At 35.0% G+C, this 24,027-nt stretch overlaps 1 long non-coding RNA gene across 7 annotated transcripts; it reads right to left on the bottom strand.

Moving 5' to 3' along the window:
• Positions 1–11,768: 11,768 nt before the first annotated feature.
• LOC113271446 lies at positions 11,769–17,815 on the bottom strand. 7 transcript variants are annotated; one of them, XR_003322160.1, is made up of 12 exons: positions 17,479–17,815; positions 17,329–17,391; positions 17,210–17,242; positions 15,519–15,773; positions 14,792–15,417; positions 14,351–14,651; positions 13,871–14,259; positions 13,302–13,402; positions 12,783–12,956; positions 12,650–12,705; positions 12,248–12,328; positions 11,769–12,148 (listed from the first exon to the last, which is right to left on the bottom strand). It is a non-coding gene; the product is annotated as an uncharacterized LOC113271446 (long non-coding RNA). The 7 variants fall into 7 exon arrangements; XR_003322156.1 differs by having other exon boundaries at positions 12,248–12,349; positions 17,329–17,388; positions 17,479–17,814; XR_003322158.1 differs by having other exon boundaries at positions 12,248–12,349; positions 17,329–17,385; positions 17,479–17,814.
• Between the last annotated feature and the right edge of the window lie 6,212 nt (positions 17,816–24,027).

The raw sequence follows: 24,027 nt of genomic DNA, 5'->3' as shown, positions 1-24,027 counted from the left end.
ATACCAACGGTTGGCGAGTTCAACCGAGCAATGCTATAACAAAAATGCTCCTTATAACCCCGAAATGAATGGAAAACTTGAAAGAAAGAATCGTACTTTTACTACTGTTGTGACTGCATGTTTAGTTAGTTCTACTGTTGTCTCTCATTAGGGGGAAGAGATTTTGTTGATTGTTTTTTATTTATTGAATCGTGTTACAAATTCAAAAACAAAAAATTCACCTTATGAACTTTGGAAAAACAGATAACTAAATGTTTCTTATTTTAAAGTATGGGGTTGTTTGGCTTATGTTCGTATTCCTGATCCTAACAGATCAAAGTTAGCTAATAAAGCTTATGAATGTGCTTTTATTGGGTATGCTCAAAATAGTAAAGTTTATACATTTTTTGATCTCAATAACAAAGTAGTTATTGAATCTATTGATGCTGACTTCTTTGAAGATAGACTTCTTTTTAAATCTAGAAATAGTGGGGGTTCTCTACCTAGTTAATTTCTGAACTTATAATACAAGAACCTAAAAATGAAGAAACTAGAGACGCTGAAGTTGAACCTAGGCGCAACGAAAGGACTAGGACTAAGAGGGACTATGGTTCTGACTTTTATGTTTATACACTATAGGAAGACCCTTTTAGTCTTCAATAAGCACCTAATTTCATGGAATCTGGTTGTTAATAGGAAGCCATAAATAATGAAATGAACTCCCATATTTTTAATGGAACTTGGCACTTAGCAGATTACCCCGTGGTTGTAAACCAATAGGTTGTAAATGGGTACTTAAAAATGAACCCTGATAGTTCAGTAAACAAATACAAAGCTAGGTTGGTAGCTAAAGGTTTTAGACAAAGAAAAAATATAGATTTTTCTTATACTTATTCTCCTACGACAAGATTAACTTTTTTTACGTGTTTTGATTGTTGTTGATAACTTTGTTATTCATCAAATGGATGTTAAAAAAGCTTTCTTAAATGGTGAATTAGAAGAAGAGATTTGCATGGACCAACCTGAAGGTTTTGTTGTTTTTGATCAAGAACAAACAGTCTTTAAGTTGGATAAGTCACTTTATGTTTTGAAACATGTTTCTAAGCATTCGCATGGAAAAGTTGATAAATCAAATAGTTTCAGAAATTGGAAAATGCATATACTATACGTTTGACAATGATGCATGCATCATGATTTGTTTTGTATGTGAATGATTTGCTTATTTTTGGTTCAAACTTTTCAGTGGTTGAAGAAACTAAAAATATGCTTAGCTCTAACTTTGAAATGAAAGATTTGGGTGAAGCTAGTGTAATTCTAGGAATTAAGATTACTAGAAGTAATTGTTAGAGCACTGCTCGGTCGAACTCGCAAACGTTGTTATCTCAAGCTTGTTTGTCAAGTTTAGGTGATCAAAACTATAAGTCTTGATTTCTAGACTACTTATAGCTATGTCTTGGATTAGGGTAGAATGTGTAGTTGAGCTTTAGACTTCACGGCGTTCATCGATTGAAGACAAAGATCCACTGAGGAGATCTTGAAGGAACTTCATCAACAAAAGGTATGTAGAGACTAAAACTTATCTATCACTCAGAAATTTATTCTATTCTATCTCCAATTGAGACTAAGTCGTATAGCTATATAGATTTTACATTATACACATTTGATATTTCGAGCTGAGTTTAACTCGCTTGTATATTTCTCGAAATATGTGTTGGAAAGATTTTTTCTTTAACTACGTTCATCATTATTCTTGATGAGTTTAGTTGGAAACAATTTATTTGTTTGAAACCAAATAATGAGTCAAAAAATGATCATGTGAAAATCGCCTTGCATCTTACATGATTTGTATGAGACAGTCATTCGATATAGACTCGGAATGTTTCGTATTGATCATTCGATCACTTGAAATTTACTTATAAGCTAATAATTTGTGTGAGACATCTACTGTCGTCTTATAAGGATGTTTCAATGATTGAAACAGGAGTTTAAAACAATTAAACCATTGTCTGGATATAGCACAGTATGCATACCAGTATGCAAACTGTTGTAATATGATGTAGGTCCGGGAACCAAGTATGCATACCTGTATGCGAACGTTTTTAACTGTTAAAGTTCAAGAACCAAGTTTGCATACCCGTTTGCAAACTGTTTCACCTGAGTTCCGCCCGGAACGACAGTATGCACACCCGTTTGCAAACTGTCGTACATGACCAATGTCCGGAATTCTAGTTTGCGTACGTTTGCAAACTGAGTTAGTTTAAGTTCTAAAATCGGTTAAGTATGATTTCATACTCATGAAAAAATACATTTATAAATTAAGGAATGCAATCTTTGCAAATTGTGGCTAAAATGTTCATGAACTGATTCTTTTGAATCAATATTTTGTTTCAATTGTGTCTTGTATACTTCTATGAGAACATAAAAAATTGAGAAACTCTATGAGTAACACAATTAGATTCATTTGATTATCATTTGATATAGAAGTATTAGATGAATGTGGTTAGTACAATTAGGTTCATATAGCTAACTTCGGTTAACTGTTATTGAGCCAACCCAATATACACGTTTAGGTACGGTTACCCATATCTAAATGAAGGTATATTTCATTTGTGTGTAACAAGCTGAGACCATCTAACGGTGCAGATATATTGCTTTGGTTTTAAGCAAATTTAGCTTGAATCTTAAATCGGGATTTCATCTAACTGTGAATATTGATTGCTTTGTTTCAAAGCTATCAAACTCTGATTTGAAAACTATATAAGGGAGAACTCTAGCAACTGGAAAACCTAATACCCACACCTCATGTGTGATACTACTTGCGACTAGAGTCGATTCTCCTTTTGCCTAGGTTTTTCCTAAAACCATTATAGGTTAACGACTTAAAGACTTCCTTGGGATCTGAAGCCATACCCAACTATTTTCTCTGTAGTTGTGTGTTCTAATCTTACTTGTTCTATCGTGTTGAGTACTATATTCTCTAATATTTGCTCGAGATTTATCTTCGATAGGTAAGATATAAAAAGTAATCACAAAGCTCTTCGTCTCATTCTTTGTGATTCCACAATAACTTGTTCTACTACCATATAGTTAAGTTATTGTGAGGTGATTGATATTTCTAGGCTGTTCTTCGAGAATATAAGACCGCATTATCAATTGGTTCCTGTTCACCTTGATCTATCAAAAGACGGAACAAAACATCGTAGGTATTTCTTTGGGAGACAGATTTATCTATCAGAATAGACTTTTCCGTGGAAGACAGATTTGCTTATAAAGTATTCGACTTCGGGTCGTAGAAACTCTTATTTGTGGGTGAGATCAGCTAAAGGAATCAAGTGCGTCAAGTTCTGTTGGGATTCAGAGACGCAAGGAACGCGACTGTACTTTAATCGGTGTGATATTTGGTTAGGGCTCAACTACATTCCAGTCTGAAGTTAACTTGTAGTAAGCTAGTGTCTGTAGCGGCTTAATACAGTGTAGTGTTCAAATCTAGACTAAGTCTCGGGGTTTTTCTGCATTTGTGGTTTCCTCGTTAACAAAACTTCTGGTGTCTGTGTTATTTCTTTTCCCCGTTATATTTTCTATATAATTGAAATATCACAGGTTGTGCGTAGTTCAATCATTTGGTAAATCATTGGTCTTTGGTACCGTTCAAGTTGTTTCTCATATAATCAGGCTCACAGATTCTATCTGTTTGATTTGCTGATTACATTGAGAAACGAAGATATAACTCTTGGATATATTTTCCTTGATTGAGTTTGATTGTCTAGTTGATTCTCTTGGAATAATGTTGAAGTTAGTCCATACAGATTGCCTAACGAAATATTGGGTGTGGTTGTTAGACCCACGCTTTTTCAATTGGTATCAGAGCAAGCAAACACGTTTAAGACCTCATAAGTTTGTGTTTGTAGCAATCTGACTCTATGGACATAAGCGTTATTTCTATAAATGTACCGCAAGTCTTCGATGGCTCGAATTAATTATGGTGGAAAATTGTTATGCGTGTCTTTATCCAATCACGTGATTTTCAATCATGGGTTTATGTTGTTAATGACTATATTCCTCCAATGGTTACAGTAGACGGTGTAACTGTTGTAAAGGATATTGGTATGTATGAGCCTGGCGAGATTCTTGATGCAAAGCAACATTCTGACGGCTTAAATGCTATCATACATGTCATTACCCCAGATCTTTAGCACCATGTGACTATGTGCACTTGGTCTAAAGATGCTTGAGATATCTTAGAAACCGTATTTGAAGGGAATACCTCTGAAAATGAAGTTAGGCTTCAAAACCTAAATTCTAATTGGGAAAACCTTCGTATGGCTGATGAAGTATCATTTGATGAGTTTAATCTTAAAGTGTTTGAAATTGTTAATGCATCCTTTGCATTGGGTAAGATTATTCATGAAAAGGACATTGTGATGAAAATTCTCAGATCGTTGCCATCCAGATACGATTCTAAGAAACATGCCATTGTTGAAGGAAATAACCTAGAAACCCTTTTCAAAAATACTCTTGTTGGAAAGCTAAAGATTTTTGATCTTGAACTGATTAAAAGAGAAAATATTTGCATGACTTGCAATCCTGTTGCTACATCTGATGTAAAGTCTCTATGTCCTGAATTAATTGATACAAAGGATGAGAATTGCTTTAATTCAACTTTTTCACTATTTCTACAACATTTAAAGAAAATTCTAAGACAGAATAAAAGAAAGTCTCAAAAGAATTTTTCTTTAATCAATGAATAGGATAGAAAAGTTCACAAATACTATGATAATGGAACTTGTTTCAAGTACCATAAAAGTGTTCACAAATTCTGGTTTTCCTAATAAGGAGGTTACTGAGTTAACCAAGGCATAGATGGAAACTCTTGACTACTGTCTTGAGGAAGATGTCTGTGAATGTTCTCTCACCTACTTTACTGATAATCACACTTGTCTTTCTAACAGCTCTGATTGCTCCATGATAAACGATCTCACTTCTCCAGAAAAGAAAATTGATCTTTTAACCAAAGATTTATACTCAATGAAGAGTATGTTTCAACTAGAAAAAGAAGCCTGGATTAAAAGGATTAAAAATATGGAATGTCAACTGAAGAAATTAAGACAAGAAAATGCAACATCTCGCAATCGTGATTTCAAGAAGAATAATCGATTATCTTCGATAAACTCTTTTAAACTCAATTTGCTTATTACTCCTGAAAAAATTTCAATCTCAAATCCTTATAATGAGAAAGACATAAAAAACAATGGCACGACAAATCAATTGTATCCCTTGTATAAAAAACAGGATCACCCAGAGACAGCTTGCACGAAGGTTCTTAAAAAATCTTCTTCTGTTAATTTAAGTTATCAGAAGGAGAAAAGAAAATCTCATAAGAAATCTACATCACCTTCGAAAGAGATTGTCAGAACCTTTCATAGTTTAGAAAACCGATAAACAGGGACTTCAGAACATTGTATGAAAGGAAGACGTCTCCTAATTGTCCCTCTATAAAAAGAAATCATAAACAAGGAGTTACAAAATATTCCTGTTCTCATGAGAATCCACCCGATACTTTATTGGATGGGAGAAATTACAACTTGTAACAGGTTCTGAGATTGTTCTTGTTTTCCCTTGAAAAAGGACCATAATCTTCAAGAGGGTGTAGATGGGGAAAAACGATTTGTTGGTTTTTACGGAATTGAGGAGACGACCGTGCGGAAGAGACTCCTCGAACCGAGCGAAATGTTTAACCTCACACAGATGCACTGCAAGAAGAGAGTGCTTTAAGTTCGAGAGATCAATCTGTAGGACTCCGGCCTAAACCAAGACAATGACCGTTCCATAGTCAATTCGGTCACAAGAGAGGATGGGTCGATATGTAGGAGGGAAGCTGAGAAATGTGTGAGATCAATGGTGATCAAAGATTGTAGGTGTGTTGTGTATTCTGTGTGAAGAAATAAGATAAGTTCTGATTGATTGAATTTGCTCTGTTGAGAGTAATCGCTCAGATGTTGAGTTCTTAATCTCTTGTTGTCTGTTGACGAGAGATTATCTTGTTTTTCAATCATGATTCAGAGACTTATTTATATTGCTAGAATTGTAAACACCTTGATCCCATGAAGTGTGACAGTTGCTGGAGTCAAAGAGTGGGGAAGTGAAAATCGTGTTAAAACCAGTTGCTCATCGTGCGGAGACTTGGTTGATTTTCCATCCACTACTTTGCTAACTCCTCCAACTGATTGCACGACTTGCTCATATTCTCATCGTGTGTATGAACACACGTGTAGTAGACCGCCAGACCAAAACCCTAGTTAATATCCCCCCATGTGACACGATTGATGTCTCGTGATTGTGGAGTTTGCAAGGCAGACGTGTATTTAGTCAGTTAGTTGCTGACTTTATGGGACGATGAGTCCTTGTATTGCTGAGTCGAGCGTAATTTGCAAATGTTCTAAGACTCTTGAATTGATCGTGTCTGTTGAGACAGAGGTATAATTCTCGAGTAAATGTTGATAGTTAAGGTGAGCAAATATTGCTCATTCGATGAATTGTTGAATATTGATAGTTGAACCAATATTCCTTAGTCTGAGCAAATATTGCTCATCTGAGCGAATGTTGCTTGTTTGATGAATTATTGGTAAGAGAACCAAAATAAAATATTATTTAAAATACTGGCAACTGAACCGAGTATAATTAATTAAAATGTTGATCATGGGATCAACGTAAAATTATTAGAGTTTGAATCTGGGATTGTGAACCTTGGATTTGAAAACCCTAATTTCGATCAATTGCTGATCAATTGATGATTTATTGAAAATCAACCATGGAGTGAAGGAGGGACCGGATACATGGGATGATGGATCGACCATGTAGCGCCCAGATGCTCTAGTGAGCAAAATACCAAAGTCTCTTGAAGACCAGTTGGTGAAAAGATGATTAAATGCTGGTTTAATCCTTCATTAAAATAATGTTCGTTTGAACCTTAGGTGATAAAACCTAATAAATTATGAAGAGATGAAGGACCGACCAAGGGGTCATGAAACCGGCCCTGGTCGGTCATGGGACCGACTGACGATCGTTTTATGAAATTCCAAGTTGTTTGGAAGAGTTTGAACCTAATGTGAACAAATTAGGTCAAATGATGAAAATGTGCGGGACCGGCCTCTTGCAAGACAAAGAGCCAACTTTGGTCAATTAAGGTAATATGCTCATGTTACCAAAGTGTTCGTGTCCCAGTCCTGAGAATTTTGATATTTTCTGATACGCGTTTGAGCAACATTTTGAGAAAATATGAAGAAATCAAGGTTTTTGCTCAAACTGAGGAAACTTCATAAGATGAGGAAATAATAATAATAAAATAAGAAATCATGAAGTGTGGGATCGGCTATGGCCAAGGCATGTCCCACCGACCAACAAGCCCGTCCCATGGCACTTTTCCTAAATTTATATTATTTTCATGATTTTAGGGAAATACCATGAAATCAAGGAGTTTGTTGAAATAAAGGAGTTTTCCTTAAAGTGAAGGAGTTTCCATGAGATGAAGGAAACCATGATAATTAATAATAATAAAATAAGGGGCGTATGGGACCGGCCATGACTAGGGCATGATCGGCCGGCTAAGGCCCGGTCCCGGTCCCTCGAGTCTTCCCTAATTTATATCTTTTCCTTGACGTGAAGAAAATATCATGAAACCAAGGAATTTCATGGGATGAAGGAAATAATAATAATAAAATAATAAGGAATGCAAGGTGTGGGACCGGCCACAACCAGGGCATGACCAGCCGACTAGTGAGCTTGGTCCCGCAACACCTTTCCTAATTTTATTATTTCCTTGATACGGAGGAAACACCATGAAACTGAGGAGTTTCCTTAAAATGAAGAATATTTTTTCAAATGAAGAAATTTTCATGAGATGAAGGAAAAATAATAAAATATGATAAAATAAGGAATTAGGCGTGGGACTGGTCACGACATGACTGGCCGGCCGGTGGGCCCAGTCCCCTAGCGCCTTAGCTTAATATTTTATTATTATTATTATTATTTTTCTTCCTATTTTGCATAGGTTCATCGTTCCTTCGTATTTTTGAATGTTCGTTCGTGCATTCAGGTGCTCGTTAATGCATTATTGCTGAATACACTTGCACCATTTTGGTCGGGGCTTACTCGGTAGCGGCTCAGATGCTCTACGTTGAATATTTATCATGAACCCATGGAATTCTGCTGGGAAGAACCATGAATTGAAGTAATGAAATATTATGAAGAACGTAGAATATTTTCTAAGGATTCAGTTAATGAATCTAATGATTTAGAAATAATTAATTGATGGCTTTATACTAATGCGATCGACTAGGAGCATTAATTATTCAAGAATTGAGCGATATGAGCTTGTTGAAGCGTCATATTTCTTTTATATAGTCAGGGAAAACATTGTTACATCTTGAAGACGTTATTGCTCTATACTAGCAGGCAATCTATCTAGGAGCCGTCCAATTGTTAAGATTCTATATGCATGTCTTTTATATAGTCAGGAAAACATTGTTACATCCTGAAGACGTTACGCTCTATACTAGCAGGCGAGCTGTCTAGGAGCCGTCCAATCGTTTGATTCCATATAAAAGTGATTGCTGAAATTGCTCAGTATTCATGAGATATGTCATTGCCTCTGTTGAGAGACTGCATATTCACGTATGCTCTGAGAGACAATAAACTTAGTCAGAGACTCTTGCGGCATGAGTTTTCATGCTTCAATGAGAGACATGAGCCTCAATACTCATCTGATTGTTGGATCAGGAATATGTACAATTATGGTTTTACGATTTTAGCCTTTGTCGAAAATCCACCATCTACAGAGGGCTGTGAAAAGATTTCTGTTGATTTTATGATGTCTTTTCTCTGTATCTCCTTCTTGTGCTCTAACTTCTGAGCCAAGAACCGTTTTTGTGCATAAACGATTTACCTAATAAAGTCCTTTTAGGGATATCCAAAATTCTGTTAGGATTTTGGTCAAAGGTTCTTTTAAGAATTTATCCCATATATTCTTCTTTTTAAGATGGAAGATTGCATCCCTCTAAGCAAGCATTTCATTTACCTTTGTCTATCATGTCCTCATCAAATATTTCCAGTAAAAAAAATGGTATTTGGACTGTTCTTTTTCCCTCTAAGAAAGTTCATTTTGGTTCTTTCGATAATGACATGTGTCAAGACAAACATGATTCCTCCTACGATGTGAATCTTACTGTTTCTCATTTTGATTATCTATCATTAACTATGAATCTTATCTTGGAACAATTACGTGCGTTGAAGAGTGAACTCGAATCTTCAACCAAAAGACTTGAGGACAAGATGGATAATCTCAAATCCAGGATTGATCTGATCGAAGATGAGCTTGATGATTATAGGGAATATGAGATAAGTGTTCAAAGTAAGTGAAATGACTTTTTGTTTCTTGATTAAATAATATCTAGGAAACTTCTTATGAGAACTTATTCTTGTGTTTTAAGAAGGATAACTAGGGTTTGAAATAGCAAATATTGTGATTACACATATCTATTGCCAACGATTTTCATCTTGCAATGTTTTAGATTTATTCATTTAAATTCTAAGTTATTTGGAAGATGATTTTGCAGTATTAATATTTATGTTTTTTTTATATTGCAAAAATTTATGGGATATGCGTGTTTATGAAAAAGCGGAGGTACAACAACCACACCCAATAATTCGTTTGGCAACCTGTATGGACTAACTCCAATATACTTTCGAGAGAATCAACTAGACAGTCAGACTCAATCTTAAGAAAAGTATATCAAAGAGTTATATCTCAATTTCTCAATTCAATCCGCAATCAAACAAATATGAATTTGCGATCCCGATTGAATATAAGAAATAACTTGAACGGTATCAAAAACCAATATCCAAGTATCAATCAATTTAATCAACAACCCAAAGGTCGGATTCGCAATTGATTGAACTTACGTACAACCTGTGATATTTCAATTATATAAAAAATATAATGCGGAAAAGAAATAACACAGACACCAGAAATTTTGTTAACGAGGAAACCGCAAATGCAGAAAAACCCAGGGACCTAGTCCAGAATAAACACACATTGATTATAAGCTGTTACACCAATTTCCTGCTACCTATTCGGACTAGATGTAATACCTGCTTCAGCAAAAACTCCTAGCACAACACCGATTGTCTTTAAGAATTCTTCTCGTAAATCTTCTAGCAGAACCCAACGCTCTCTTTAGAAGATACAACAACACGATTGGTACGATTCGATTTTTGTTTGCACAAAACACCGATTTGATTTCCCTTTAGATGTAAATCAAGGTTTTGGAAATATTGTGTTTATTTTGATAACAACAATTACTAGGTAAAAGTAATATCAAAACAAACTTGTAGATTAGGGTTTTATCTTACAATCAGTATACGTACACACAAGGAGTCCGTGAACCTGATTTTCGTAAGTGAACTTGAGAGATTCCAAATATCAATTTCCAAGTTAAGAAAACCCTAATAATTCTACAACAAGGACAACTAGAATAAATCTAGAGATATCTTGTTTAAAACTTCTTAAGGATTTTTACGAGATACCTTAATAAAAGTTTTCTTTCTAGCTTCCGATTTCGACTAACAAGTGTTGGTATACGACCGGAAACTGAAATCTATCAAAACCTAGGGTTTATGATCAACAACTCTTGAATGGTTTTATATCAGAAGAGAAAACCTTAGAATAGACAAGAGGTGAAAAATCTAGATTACAAGTTGTATGATCAATCACGAAGATTAAATCCAACTCGTCTTTGTGATCCCCAATACAAAGACTTTTATCTCACTCTTGTTCACGAAGAACATAAGACATGGAAAACAACCTTATGAGCTTACACCAATTTTCCAAAGGGGATGAAAACGTGTAGCACTCACGAACCCTTTATTTATAGTGAAAGATAGCTTGAAAGCTAAGCATTGCTATTTTCCTTTTTCAAGACTCTCCTAATTTTGGGAGTCTTTCCTAAGTTACAACTCTTGCCAAAATAATTAATTAGCAAATATTGTATTTATGTGAATAAATCACATTTTAACTTAGGCAAGAATTAAAAGTTATCATAAACACTTTAATATGGTAATCAAACATGTTTGGATTAATAGCCATCTTGCCTAGATAAGGAAACATCACCAATTTGACCAAAAAAGCCTTTTAGTCACGTAATTGGGCCCAAATCCGTGAACCGTTACAAAAAGTCCATGGATTGTTTCCTACTAACGAACTGTAACAATTACAGCAACACTTAAAATTGTTACTTTAATAAATCACTCATAACTTCATCGTTATAACTCGTAATTGAGTGATTCTTGGCTCGTTGAATTCGTAAGCTCATTCACTATAACATGAGAACCTTTCCAAGGATAAAGGTTATTGTCACAAAAGTCGTGGCTCAAATAACCTAAGTATATATACATAAATGTATATTAACCGTCATAGGCACTACACCAAATCGACGGTTTTGAGACATATATAAATGTTGCCATGATTTTTTGAGACACATACAACTGTCTCAATTTTGGTGTAGGGAATGCTTTGAGACGAATTTAAAGACGCTTATAAACGTCTCTTAATTAAAATTTGAGACGTATGTGTCTCACAAATGTTTATCCACGGTTTGGTAAGTGAACCAAATTTCCATTTTAAGCGACGGAAAAACAAATTGAGCGACTCTTATATACGTCTCAAATTAAAATCCGATTTTAAAAAAAAAAAAAATTATTTCAAAATTTCCCGCACCTGCACATTTGGTTTCCTACACCAGAATACAGGTATCTAGCCACTCCATTCCAAATCATATATGAAACCATTATTCAATCCATTCTATTATATCACATATGGAATTGCAGCATTACATATGGAGCCATCCATACAATCAATCGTTACAATTACAGGTGTAAGATGACTGAAATTTAACAAAATAAACTATAGATAACAAGTCTATCTCTACAATTTGGGATCAAAATTGAGGATGTTTTGGGTTTCTTGTTCAATCATTGTCACCGGAACTCATCATGCGCGCATAGGCAGTGGATACATTTCTACAAGAACTTGAGAAATAAGAAATTACCTACAACTTGTTCACTCAAATCATATTATGCTTATCCAACTGTCTTCTTGATTTCCTTATAGTGGCACCTGATGTAAATGGAACATCTCTAGGAGTTAGTTTACATACCAAAGGACCATAACTAAAACAGGACAAGATCAAAATGGGGACAATTTGCAGACATATACCTTTACTGGAGCATCTTGTTCCGATCTTTCCACTTTTCTTTAGTCCAACACCACCTAACATAAAGCTTTCCTTTTCGTCTTCTGAAGATTTGCCAAGTCAGTCTCCAAAGAGAGACAAAAGAATTAATGAAACATGTTAGGTACCTGGTACTATATACAGTTTTCAGTTGTGGAAACACACAGAAAAGCTATACCCAATGATGTGAAATATGTATGTTAAAATCTGTATTCATATTCAAATATTTCGAATTTCAGTGGTTGAAGAGCATCGAATGGATTAGTTATATGTGGATGGGTTGCTTAATGGTAAGTGGTAACATAATTCTCAATCTTCTAAAAAAATTATTGTACTTAAAACAATTATTGTACTAACTTCAAGACAAAGAAAGTATATAGTTATACCTCATCATATACTTTCTGATGTGCCTGGGGTTGCTTCAAAGGCTTAACTTTTACACCTACAAACAAATAAATTTCTTAATCAGGATCCTTATCAAGAACATCATAGATGAGTAGCTGATTTCAAGAATTTTACCTGGCTTGAAAGACCAGTAACAGATTCCAAAATCAGACCTGTGACACAAATTTCAAATAAGATGTTCTTGAGTAAAACAGACAATTTTTGGAAGTAAAAGTACCAATTAAGATGCTAGAAAACAAATTCTCCGGCTCTGCACTGCATTTAATTGTTCTTTTTCTTTGGCCTCAACTGCAGTTCAAACAAGCAAATCAAAACACAAGTTTGAGAATTATCATAATGAATATCAGAAACCCTACAGACCACAAATGGATATAAATGGAAAAATGTGTTGAAAAGATACAAAAATTCATACCCAGTAGCTATGTCCACACTTCTTCTTGCAGTTACAGCAATACCCAATTACATAAATGCACAAGATAATGGTGCTTCCCAAGTCATTCAGTCTTATAATGTTATACCTACTATTTAAACAAATTCTCATATGTATGTTTCCCGCCTCTATCATATATGGTCTACCTCTCATATGATCATGAATTCATTTATAGGGTAGTAAGTGTGAAAATTTCGACTTACTTGTGGGAGATCATTATGTCCTGGTTGTACACTTGTATAAGATAGAATTGGAACTGAAAAGTACCATGTATGGGCAGCTCTCCTTCATTTCCACCAACCAGCTGAAGATAAGAAAGGAAACATGATTAGTAGTTCATACTGAGAGTATAAATCAATCATTCTCCCTCCTCCTTTATCCGGGCTTGGGATCGGAAACGCAAGCATTGGCGGAGTTAAAAAGGTTTTGGTGAACACCAAATTAATAAGATCATTATATTAGGTAAATATAGCCATTTACAGACCCCAAAAAACCATAACCTCACTGTGCTAGACAACACTACTAAGGATGGATAAAAAAAAAGGACACTAACAAGCAAATTATTAGATGCAACAAGTTGAATTTTCCATGTGCTAGTGTCGAACCTGTCCTTGCTGCAGAAAAGATCTCAGCTAAGGCTGAAATAACAAAAAAAGACCAAAAAACAAGAATATACTAATGCTCAATGCCAATTGGTTGCTATGCTTGTGTTGAACCTATCATCGTTGCGCAAAAGAACACAAAAATATCACAAACTAGGAAGATATTATACCTTGACCGACACGAACCGTAACCTATCCTCAGACCAGATTAGAAAAGTAGGTAGTTCCAGATCCTTCAAAAATTTAACGTAATCTCCTTGTGGACCACCCCATACTAACGCAGACTGATCATGAACTTCCTCGACATAGACCCTCTTCTCTGTTGGCTTCACCTTTCTACAATGAACATAATCTCCAGCAACAATACATCCTGATGCAACAACTCTTCTTCTATTATCTAGTAGTTGAACATGCAAGGAAGGAGGTTCATTGGTTACACCGTCAGCATGATCCAAGCTTTGATCAAGTTGATGACCTAAGTGGACCCTTTCTCAGGGCTGGGAATGCCTGCGCGAGATGATGATGTAGGCATCTTGCGTTTCATGCAGTTCAACATCTCCTAAGAACAAGAATAGATAAAATAGTTGTCTATTAACTATTAAACCTGAACATATTGCCTACATTACGACAAGTCATAACTTAAAACTTACATTCACTGTGCTGCCCAAGGACCCCAATTCACCTTCAATACCAATCAGTTTACCGCCCATAAACCCCACATCGGCTTCGATTTTGTTTAGTTTAAGTGCATTCTCATTATCTCTTTGTTGAAGGGCATAATGTGCAATTTCTGCCATTCCAATTTGCTTCTTCGACATATGGGATGAGTAGCCACGAATCCCACCACTTCGTTTTCTTCCAAACACCTCCTCTAGTTCAGCTGAAACCACATTACTAGAACTTGACTGATCTCCTTTAACGTTGTTCCTCTAGATCCCCTGATACTTTACCCTGCATTTAGAATGAAAAAATGTAGATGCAGTAAGTACCATTTACCAATGAGATTAGAAAGACCCAAAATAGTAGGTGCTGGTAGAAAAAATATAGTTGCAATATATAAAAGTTACTTGTTACAAATATAAATAACTTACATGCACTTCAAGTGCACTAGGATGGACAGTCCCATCACGTTTTAAATGTCCGTATAACCACTTCTCTGTAGTCGACGGTGGTACCACTTTTTCGCTCATTTCGTCATACAAATACAAACATAAATGGTTGGTTAATAGGTTGTTACTAGTATCTGAAGACCAAAAAGAAGATCAGGAACATGAATACTTACTAACTTATGCTTCTTGTTGTGGTATGTGCACCTCCCAAGTGTATGGTAGATAATGTTCTTTGCTTTGCTCTCTGCATTCATCTTATTCTTTGCTATCTTTTCAGGATTTTTCTCCATATCCACAAATTCCTCCCAGATATTTGGATTAATCCCATTAATCCCAGGTGGAACATCTGCTCTTACACTTTCCCAGATTTCTGGAGTGAGTTCTGGAAGTGCTTCATCTTCATCTTCCTCCTCAACCTCAGGTATTTCAACTCCCTCCCTTATTGCTTGTTCTACTCTAAGAGATGATTTTTCTGCTTGTCTAAGAGATTTTACTATCTGTTTTAGTTCCTGCCTTAACTCGTATTTGAATCGCCTATAATACGGTGGAAATGACACTTCAATGATTTCACGACAGACTGTTGGGTCAACAGTCAATGAAAATTCACCCTAATATACACATTAAGATCGATAATCATCAATAGGATCTAATTTGACTTACACATATAACATATTAATACAAGAAAAGAAATATAAGTTAGTAATAATACCATCAAAGTATTCCACACATCGTCTTTAAAATTGACAGGGACCAACCTCCACTCCTTGTATGATATAGGAATATGAGTCCTTTTGAGCTCTCCTACCCTAGTATAGAATCCCGCTGCGCATCTCCTTCGATCTTGCCAGCAATATTGACTTCAACAACCAGCTTCGGTTTTGCTGACGAGCTGGATACATTTTGCTGCAATGATGTGATAGCTGATGTAGACTGACCAGAACTGCTTCGATTGGAGGACATTCTACTTTAAAAGAAAAAGTGAAATTTCAGTTAAATGATAACACAATCAAGTACTACAACAACCCATTCAAAGATTAAACTGCTCATATTAGTCACAATAAACAATACATGCCAGCACAACTACATTCAAAAACATATTTAACTGCTCTACATTAAGATATAAATCAATACCAACATACCATATTCAAAGAATGAAACATAAAGTAAAACTTAAGTTAGTTAACAGGTTGTTCTAAAATGAGCCAAAACACAAAGACTAATTTTCCTACAACAGCATCAGAAGCAAATTACACCCGTTGAACCAATAACACAACCAAGTTGGAATCATCCGCAGTTACAGATTGAATTTCTTCGAAATCGGGCTTTATCAAGTCGTCCACATGTATTGTCACAACGGACCAATCAGGATTCTTCAAATCTTGAGAATAAAAACCTTGCTTGGCCTCAAAGTCCATTATAGCAGGTTCATCAATGTATTTGTCTATGCTCTTGAACCTATTCAAGTTTACCACCACCAGGTTTCAATCTGGGCAGAGTTTACACCCAAGACTCTTGCTTTCCACCTTGACCCAGTCAAAATCGATAAAATTAGACACCCATTTTCTATAGACATCACTAAACCTATCTTCTTCATTCATACAACCTTTCTCCCCTACTAGCACCATTCTACAACAACATGACATAGTATGTTAATCAAGGACCAAATACAACAGTTAACAATCTTCACACAAGCATCAACACCAACAGAAACTAAAATTGCAACATAAGGGTACTTTTTTAATACATTACTAAAACAAGACAAACCCAGATATATGGTCTCTACATCAACTACAAACAAAAAGATTCAACATTTATGATTGTAATTTACTAACCTTGAGAAACAATGATGAATCTGAATTTAAAGTTCTACAACTTAAACTGAAATCCGATAAACACCCAAGTTTAAGAAAGAGTTGAATTTCTATGTGATTCAAAAGAAAAATCCTATTAAGAATATACCAGTAGCTTCACTAACATGAATTAAAAACCACCTAAAACATGGCAAAGACCTGATGAAGCTGTGCATAGAAGCAACATCTCACATACTTGCATTAATATTCATTTTAAAACACTGGCAGAAAAACAAGTGCACTCAACACTTCACAACTGCAAGAACATGTTAAAGATTAAACACCTCTATCATACTCATGAACCTTATTCTCTAAAATGAATATCAAACACTTTATAATAACAACCAAAACTCACAGATCCACGGTGAAATGGAAATCATTTCTACTAAATTTCAAGCAAAACTCACAGAACTTTATTCTCTAACTCAACGCTCAATACTTCTACAAATGCAAAACCACCAAATATCAAGTACATAGCCCTCAAAAGGAAATCAGTTCATAAAAACATAAATCAAACACACAACTTGGAAAATATGCTTAGAGGTAATACCTGAATCTTTAAGGATTTTACTTCAATCTTCTTCTGCGAATTTCAAAAACAAAAATTAGAAATCAAATTTTTAGGGTTTTCAATCAAATTTCGATTTCTGTAAAAAGGATCTTTCCTACCTGAGGATAGAGATTCCTAGGGTTTCTACTTCTTCAATTGAATCTGCTTCTGATAATCTTCTTCTACGAATTTAAAAAACAAAAATTAGAAATCAAATTTTTAGGATTTATCAACAAAATTTCGATTTCTGTAAAAAGGATCTTTCTTACCTGAGGATAGAGATTCCTAGGGTTTCTACTTCTGCAGTTGAATCTGCTTCTGATAGTTTCAATCTAAGAGCAAAAATCAGTTTACAAAATCAAAGATTTTGATTCGTAAAAAGGTTTTTCATATGAGTTTTTAGGCTTAGAAAATCATAAATCAGTAGAAGATTTTGGTTTAACTTCTCATTTCGGTTTGATTTAGGTTTCTCTTGAATTGTCTAACCCAATTTCACTCATTTTTTTCTCTGGTTTTTTCGAGCGGAGAAGAGTTGAGTTCGAGAAGTTAGAGAAGAGACAAGTGAGAGAGAAAGAGTTGGACGAGTTTGCTTTCAGGACCAGATTTTTATTTAATATTAAATATTTTCTAAATTTCAACAACCCAAAATAAAGGTGGGAACTAAAATAAATGGTGGGAATAAATGAAAATCATGTTTTAAATAATTTGGTGTGAGACAAAGATTTGGAGGGGAAATTTGAGGAGAAAAAAATATTGGGGGAAATTTAAGAAGGAAAATAATGTGGGAGATTTAGAAAATTGGAAAGGGAGGGAATTTTGGGGGGAAGTAATTTGGAGTTTTGAAGGGGAAATAAAATGGAATTATAATGAAAAAGAAATGATAAATGAGATATATATTAAAGTTATTAAATTTTGTAGAGACACATTTTAAGACACTTGTAAGAGTAGTCGAAAAATTAGAATTAAAGCTACTCATATTTTTGATTTGAGACTCTTATATGAGTGGAAGCACTAAAGACATATATATGTGTCTCGAACCCAAAAATCGATATGTCTCAAATCGGGCCATATGGTGTAGTGAGGAATTGTTCCATAGAGTGAGCATTTGTTTCGATAGATTAGAAAGGTAGAATTGAAAAAGAATCCAAATAAAATAAATTACCACATACCTTTGTTGATGAAGTCCTTGATGATGTCTTCTTGTAATCTTCAGTCTTCATCCTTAAGAGTAGTTCTTCTTAGACCTAATCTAGTCTGAAACTATCTATAGTATGCTAAATCAAAAATGCATTTTGGCAACTAAAATTGATAACTAACTCGACATACCAACGCTAGTGGGTTCAACCGAGCAATGCTCTAACAATCCCCTCCCTTGTCAATTTTAGTGACAAAACCATTTTACATATGGATTGTACTTGTTAAAAGCATTACAACTCCAAAATCCTACATGCTTGATTCCTTGGTTCTTCAACGCTGCGTGTGTTCATCCTGTACTTGTTGAAGATCCATCATAGTATTATTACACAGCATCAAAGTTTCGTTGTATCACAACTTTGACAATAATACTACGGTGATATGTATCACTCCCTCTTAGTCAATACTCCATCTCAACATGAAAACCACTCCCCCTTACATAATGATCCGTAAACCATATGTATTTGTAGTGTGAACTACACATTAATTCTCCCCCTTTTTATCAATAAAAATTGGCAAAGGTACAAAAACTAGTGGGATCCTCATGAAAATTTCATGGAGACACTTCATGACCAAAAGAAAGAAACATATCAACTTTGTTTAGACGATATCACAGAGTCGAAACTTAGTGACTTCATCAAGGAGTTTATTAAGATACAAGTTAACCCCTACATGTTCCAAACCCGCTTCTCCCTACAAAGATATGACCATTAAGCACAAGTTCATTTAAGAACTCTCCCCCATAAAATGACATTTCCTAAAGAACAGCAAGAGTGACCTTGCTTCAGAGATAAGCATTTATATATTGGATTTTAGAAATCCTACAAGGAGATATGATTTAAGAACCAATCACTGAAGGTTTCTCATGAGATCGTGTTACTAAAAAATTAGAACTATCTCATGGTAACAATACACAATATGTAATCATGAAGATAGTATTGTGATCATCTTTTCAAAGATTTTAACTTGTATAAACAAGACTTGATATGATTAGAAGGAAGAATAACCTTTTCAACAAGGATTTACACCAAGAATGGTTACCAAAAGTGTATGAAGAAGTTTCTTTGACAATAAAAACCAACATCCAATGGCTTTGATTATTGCTTCTAACCTATTATACTTAAGAATTTCAATCACAAATCAAGTTAGGTAATTAAGAATCATACATGTGGTATTTATCCATCCATATTCATCTTTCTCATAACTAGTTCCAATGACTTCAAAAGAACTAGTTGAAGAGTTGTTCAATTGCTTAGATCTTTACATATAGACACTATTGAAAAAAATCGGTTTGATTCATTTGAATAAATTGATGAACAATATATCCATGTTTTGCAAAGATTTCATTCCTTATTAATTTATTGTTTAAGTTCATGAACTTCCGATCTGATAAATATAACCAGCTTGGGTACGCGTACGGGCACGTGTACCTTAGCTACCGGATTTGAGTTTACAAACTCAGTAGAAATTTTCGGTTCGAAAACTTCCATGGGTACGCGTACCTAAGGTGACTGGTTTTCCAGTTTGTAAACTACAAACTCCAGCAGGAATTTTCGGTTAGAAAACTTCCACCAGTACGCGTACCCAACCTGTCTCCTTTACCAATGTCGCATGCACAAGTGCACACAATTGGTTTCCGGTACATGGATTTATATACTAATGTGCGAACACGCTATATATGCTTATATCCATGGTTGGTTACATAATCTTAACTCTACATTTCAATCATTGAAACATTCTTCTATAATGTCATAACAATCATTATTCACGACTATCGTCATCAAAGCTATTTTCAAGATTGAAACGTCATCATGACTTTCGTCACGGATAAAGATGAACTTGGTTAAAGCAAAAGGATTCCACATATATTTCAAGAAATATGTAAGTGAGTTAAACTCAGCTCGAAACAATAAATTGTTCCATATATTCAAAAATTACGCAACATAATATGTGCGCCCCACTTCTTTTGCAATCCTCACCGTATTATTTACAAAGGCTTCCCGGTGAGGATGCACTTTCAACACAATCAGGTTGTGTTGAGGTGAACAAAATCTTGCTCACAACAGGTATTCGAAACAATATCATGCATGGACTCTAGGAATTTAACAACTTCCTTGAAACTTTCAACAACTGTTCTATACCTTTTTAAGACGTTATCCCTTGTCGAACTCTTGTCTGGGAGATCCTTATTAATAATACTCATTGCTTTATTGGTCTTCTTTGGTACCCATTTCTGAGCAGCTTTTGGAACAACATATTTCTTTTTCTCCCCAATATAATTATGAAACTTCTTGGGGGGAATACTGGAAAAACTGGTATTATGAGACTCAGTTTTTATCCAGTTTGGAACATCAGATCTTGTCATCTTAACAGAATCGGATCTGGTTTTATCTCGTTTAAGAAATCTGTAATTCCTTTGCAAGTGACCTGGTTTTCCACAATAAAAACAATGTTTAGTAGAATGGAAAAAGTTATGTTTAATGTTACCTGCTTTTGTATGTGCTTGCTTCGGAGCTTGACAGAATTTCCTCTTTTCGTCATCTGCAGTTGGTAGAGATACTTTACTTTTGTCAACCGTGGAAGGTGTTAGTTGACAAGATTCTTTAGCTTTGACAAATTTCACCTCTTTGCAAATACTAGGAGCATCTATTCCTTCATAGCCCAATCCTCGTGTATCACGATGAATCCTACATGCTCCCAATATTGAGGTTAATTTATCTGAGCTGCTATTTCTAGACAAACTCTCTTTTAAGATCGAGTTTTTTTCTTCCAACCTTTTGACCTTATCAAGTGCAATAACTAGATCATTCTTGGATGATTCACATTGAACTTTGAGATCTTCTCGTTCCAAATCAAATAACAAGTTCATCTCAATGTTCTTCAAGTTATATAGCTTTGCTTGAAGAGTAATTTCCCGATCTCGACTTCCGGCAATTTCTTCTTTAAGCATTCGTATTTCGTTGAGATAATCTCTTGCACCGATAGAATCAAGTTGGTCTTGAAAGTCTTTATTCCGAATACGAATTCTGTCATATTTAACTTTCTCACTGAAGATGGTGCTTTCAGCCTCTGAGAGTTTCTGATGACATTCCTTAAGAAGATTATTAGCAACTGGATCAACATGGAACACTTTTTCGTCAGAATCAGAATCAGTATCCGAAATAATTTTTCCAGAAGCTAATGAAACCTCGCCTTCCATCTCTTGGGAATTATAAAATTCAGGTCCATCATCAAGAGTAGGCAAAGATGCTGCATATGCCGATTGTCTACTGCTCCATCTAGGACATACTGAAGACAAGTGCCCAAAACCACGACAGTTATAGCATTGTACATCATCATTAGGAGATGTTGCACCTTTAGAAAAACTCTTTTTCCTGTCTCTCAAGAATTTTCTAAATTGTCGTGGAGTAACATCCTTAGTATCTGGCGAACCAGATTTATCCTTGGAGGATTCAGAATTGTTTGCAGCTTTAAGAGAAATCACCTCTTTTCTAGATGCGTGTTCATTATCAAAGATCTTTAACTTTCCAACAAGAGTATTTCTGGAGTGTGTAGAAAGATCGTTTCCTTCTTCAATGGCATGTTTCTTAGACTCGTATCTTGATGGTAGAGACCTGATAATTTTGCACACAATATCTTTCTCCGGAATAGTTCTTCCTAACGAAAATGAGGAGTTAACTATTTGAAAAAAGTCTTTGGTTAAACTCATCAAAGGTTTCATCATCAGATATGCGAAGGTTTTCCCAGTCAGAAGCTAGATTTTGAAGCCTTTCTTCTTTCTCTGCGGCATTCCCTTCGAATATGGTTTCTAAGATATCCCAAGCATCTTTAGACTTATTACACATAGTCACGTGGTGCTGAAGATCTGGGGTAATGGCATGGATGATAGCATTTAATCCATCCGAATTTTGCTTTGCACCAAGAATCTCAAGATCATCGTAATCACCAATATCCTTTGCAACAGTTACACCGTCTACTGTAACTAATGGAGGATTATAGCCATTAATAATAGGAACCCATGATGGAAACTCTCGTGCTTGAATAAAATAACGCATAACAATTTTCCACCATAAATAGGTCGTGCCATCGAAGACTGGCGGTACGTTTATAGAGATAGCACTATTATCCATAGAATCAGATTGCTACAAACACAGACTTATGAGGTCTTAGCGTGTTTGCCTGCTCTGATACCAATTGAAAAAGCGGGGGTACAACAACCACACCCAATAATTCATGTGGCAACCTGTATGGACTAAATCCAATATACTTTCAAGAGAATCAACTAGACAGTCAGACTCAATCTTAAGAAAAGTATATCAAAGAGTTATATCTCAATTTCTCGATTCAATCCGCAATCAAACAAATAGGAATTTGCGATCCCGATTGAATATAAGAAATAACTTGGATGGTATCAAAAACCAATACCCAAGTATCAATCAATTTAATCAACAACCCAAAGGTTGGATTCACAATTGATTGGACTTACGTACAACCTGTGATATTTCAATTATATAAAAAATATAATGCGGAAAAGAAATAACACAAACACCATAAATTTTGTTAACGAGGAAACCGCAAATGCAGAAAAACCCCGGGACCTAGTCCAGAATAAACACACACTGATTATAAGCTGTTACACCAATTTCCTACTACCTATTCGGACTAGATGTAATACATGCTTCAGCAAAAACTCCTAGCACAACACCAATTGTATTTAGGAATTCTTCTCGTAAATCTTCTAGCAGAACCCAAGGCTCTCTTTAGAAGATACAACAACACGATTGATACGATTCGATTTTTGTTTGCACAAAACACCGATTTGATTTCCCTTTAGATGTAAATCAAGGTTTTGGAAATCTTGTGTTTATTTTGATAACAACAATTATTAGGTAAAAGTAATATCAAAACAAACTTGTAGATTAGGGTTTTATCTGACAATCAGTATACGTACACACAAGGAGTCCGTGAACCTGATTTTCGTAAGTGAACTTGGGCGATTCCAAAGATCAATTTCCAAGTTAAGAAAACCCTAATAATTCTACAACAAGAACAACTAGAATAAATACAGAGATATCTTGTTTAAAACTTCTTAAGAATGTTTACGATATACCTTAATCGAAGTTTTCTTTCTAGCTTCCGATTTCGACTAACAAGTGCTGGTATACGATCGGAAACTGAAATATATCAAAACCTAGGCTTTATGATCAACAACTCTTGAATGGTTTTATATCAGAAGAGAAAACCTTAGAATAAACAAGAGGTGAAAAACCTAGATTACAAGTTGTATGATCAATCACGAAGATTAAATCCAACTCGGTTTTGTGATCCCCAATACAAAGACTTTTATCTCACTCTTGTTCACGAAGAACATAAGACATGGAAAACAACCTTATGAGCTTACACCAATTTTCCAAAGGGTATGAAAACATGTAGCACTCACGAACCCTTTATTTTATAGTGAAAGATAGCTTGAAAGCTAAGCATAGCTATTTTTCTTTTTCAAGACTCTCCTAATTTGGGAGTCTTTCCTAAGTTACAACTCTTGCCAAAATAATTAAACAAATAAATAATTAGCAAATATTGTATTTATGTGAATAAATAACATTTTAACTTAGGCAGCAATT

The sequence above is a fragment of the Papaver somniferum genome, chromosome 4, assembly GCF_003573695.1.
Source record: "Papaver somniferum cultivar HN1 chromosome 4, ASM357369v1, whole genome shotgun sequence".
Classification (NCBI taxonomy): Eukaryota; Viridiplantae; Streptophyta; class Magnoliopsida; order Ranunculales; family Papaveraceae; genus Papaver; species Papaver somniferum.
Note: the sequence above shows the minus strand (reverse complement) of the source record. Positions and strands in the feature narration are given on the sequence as shown.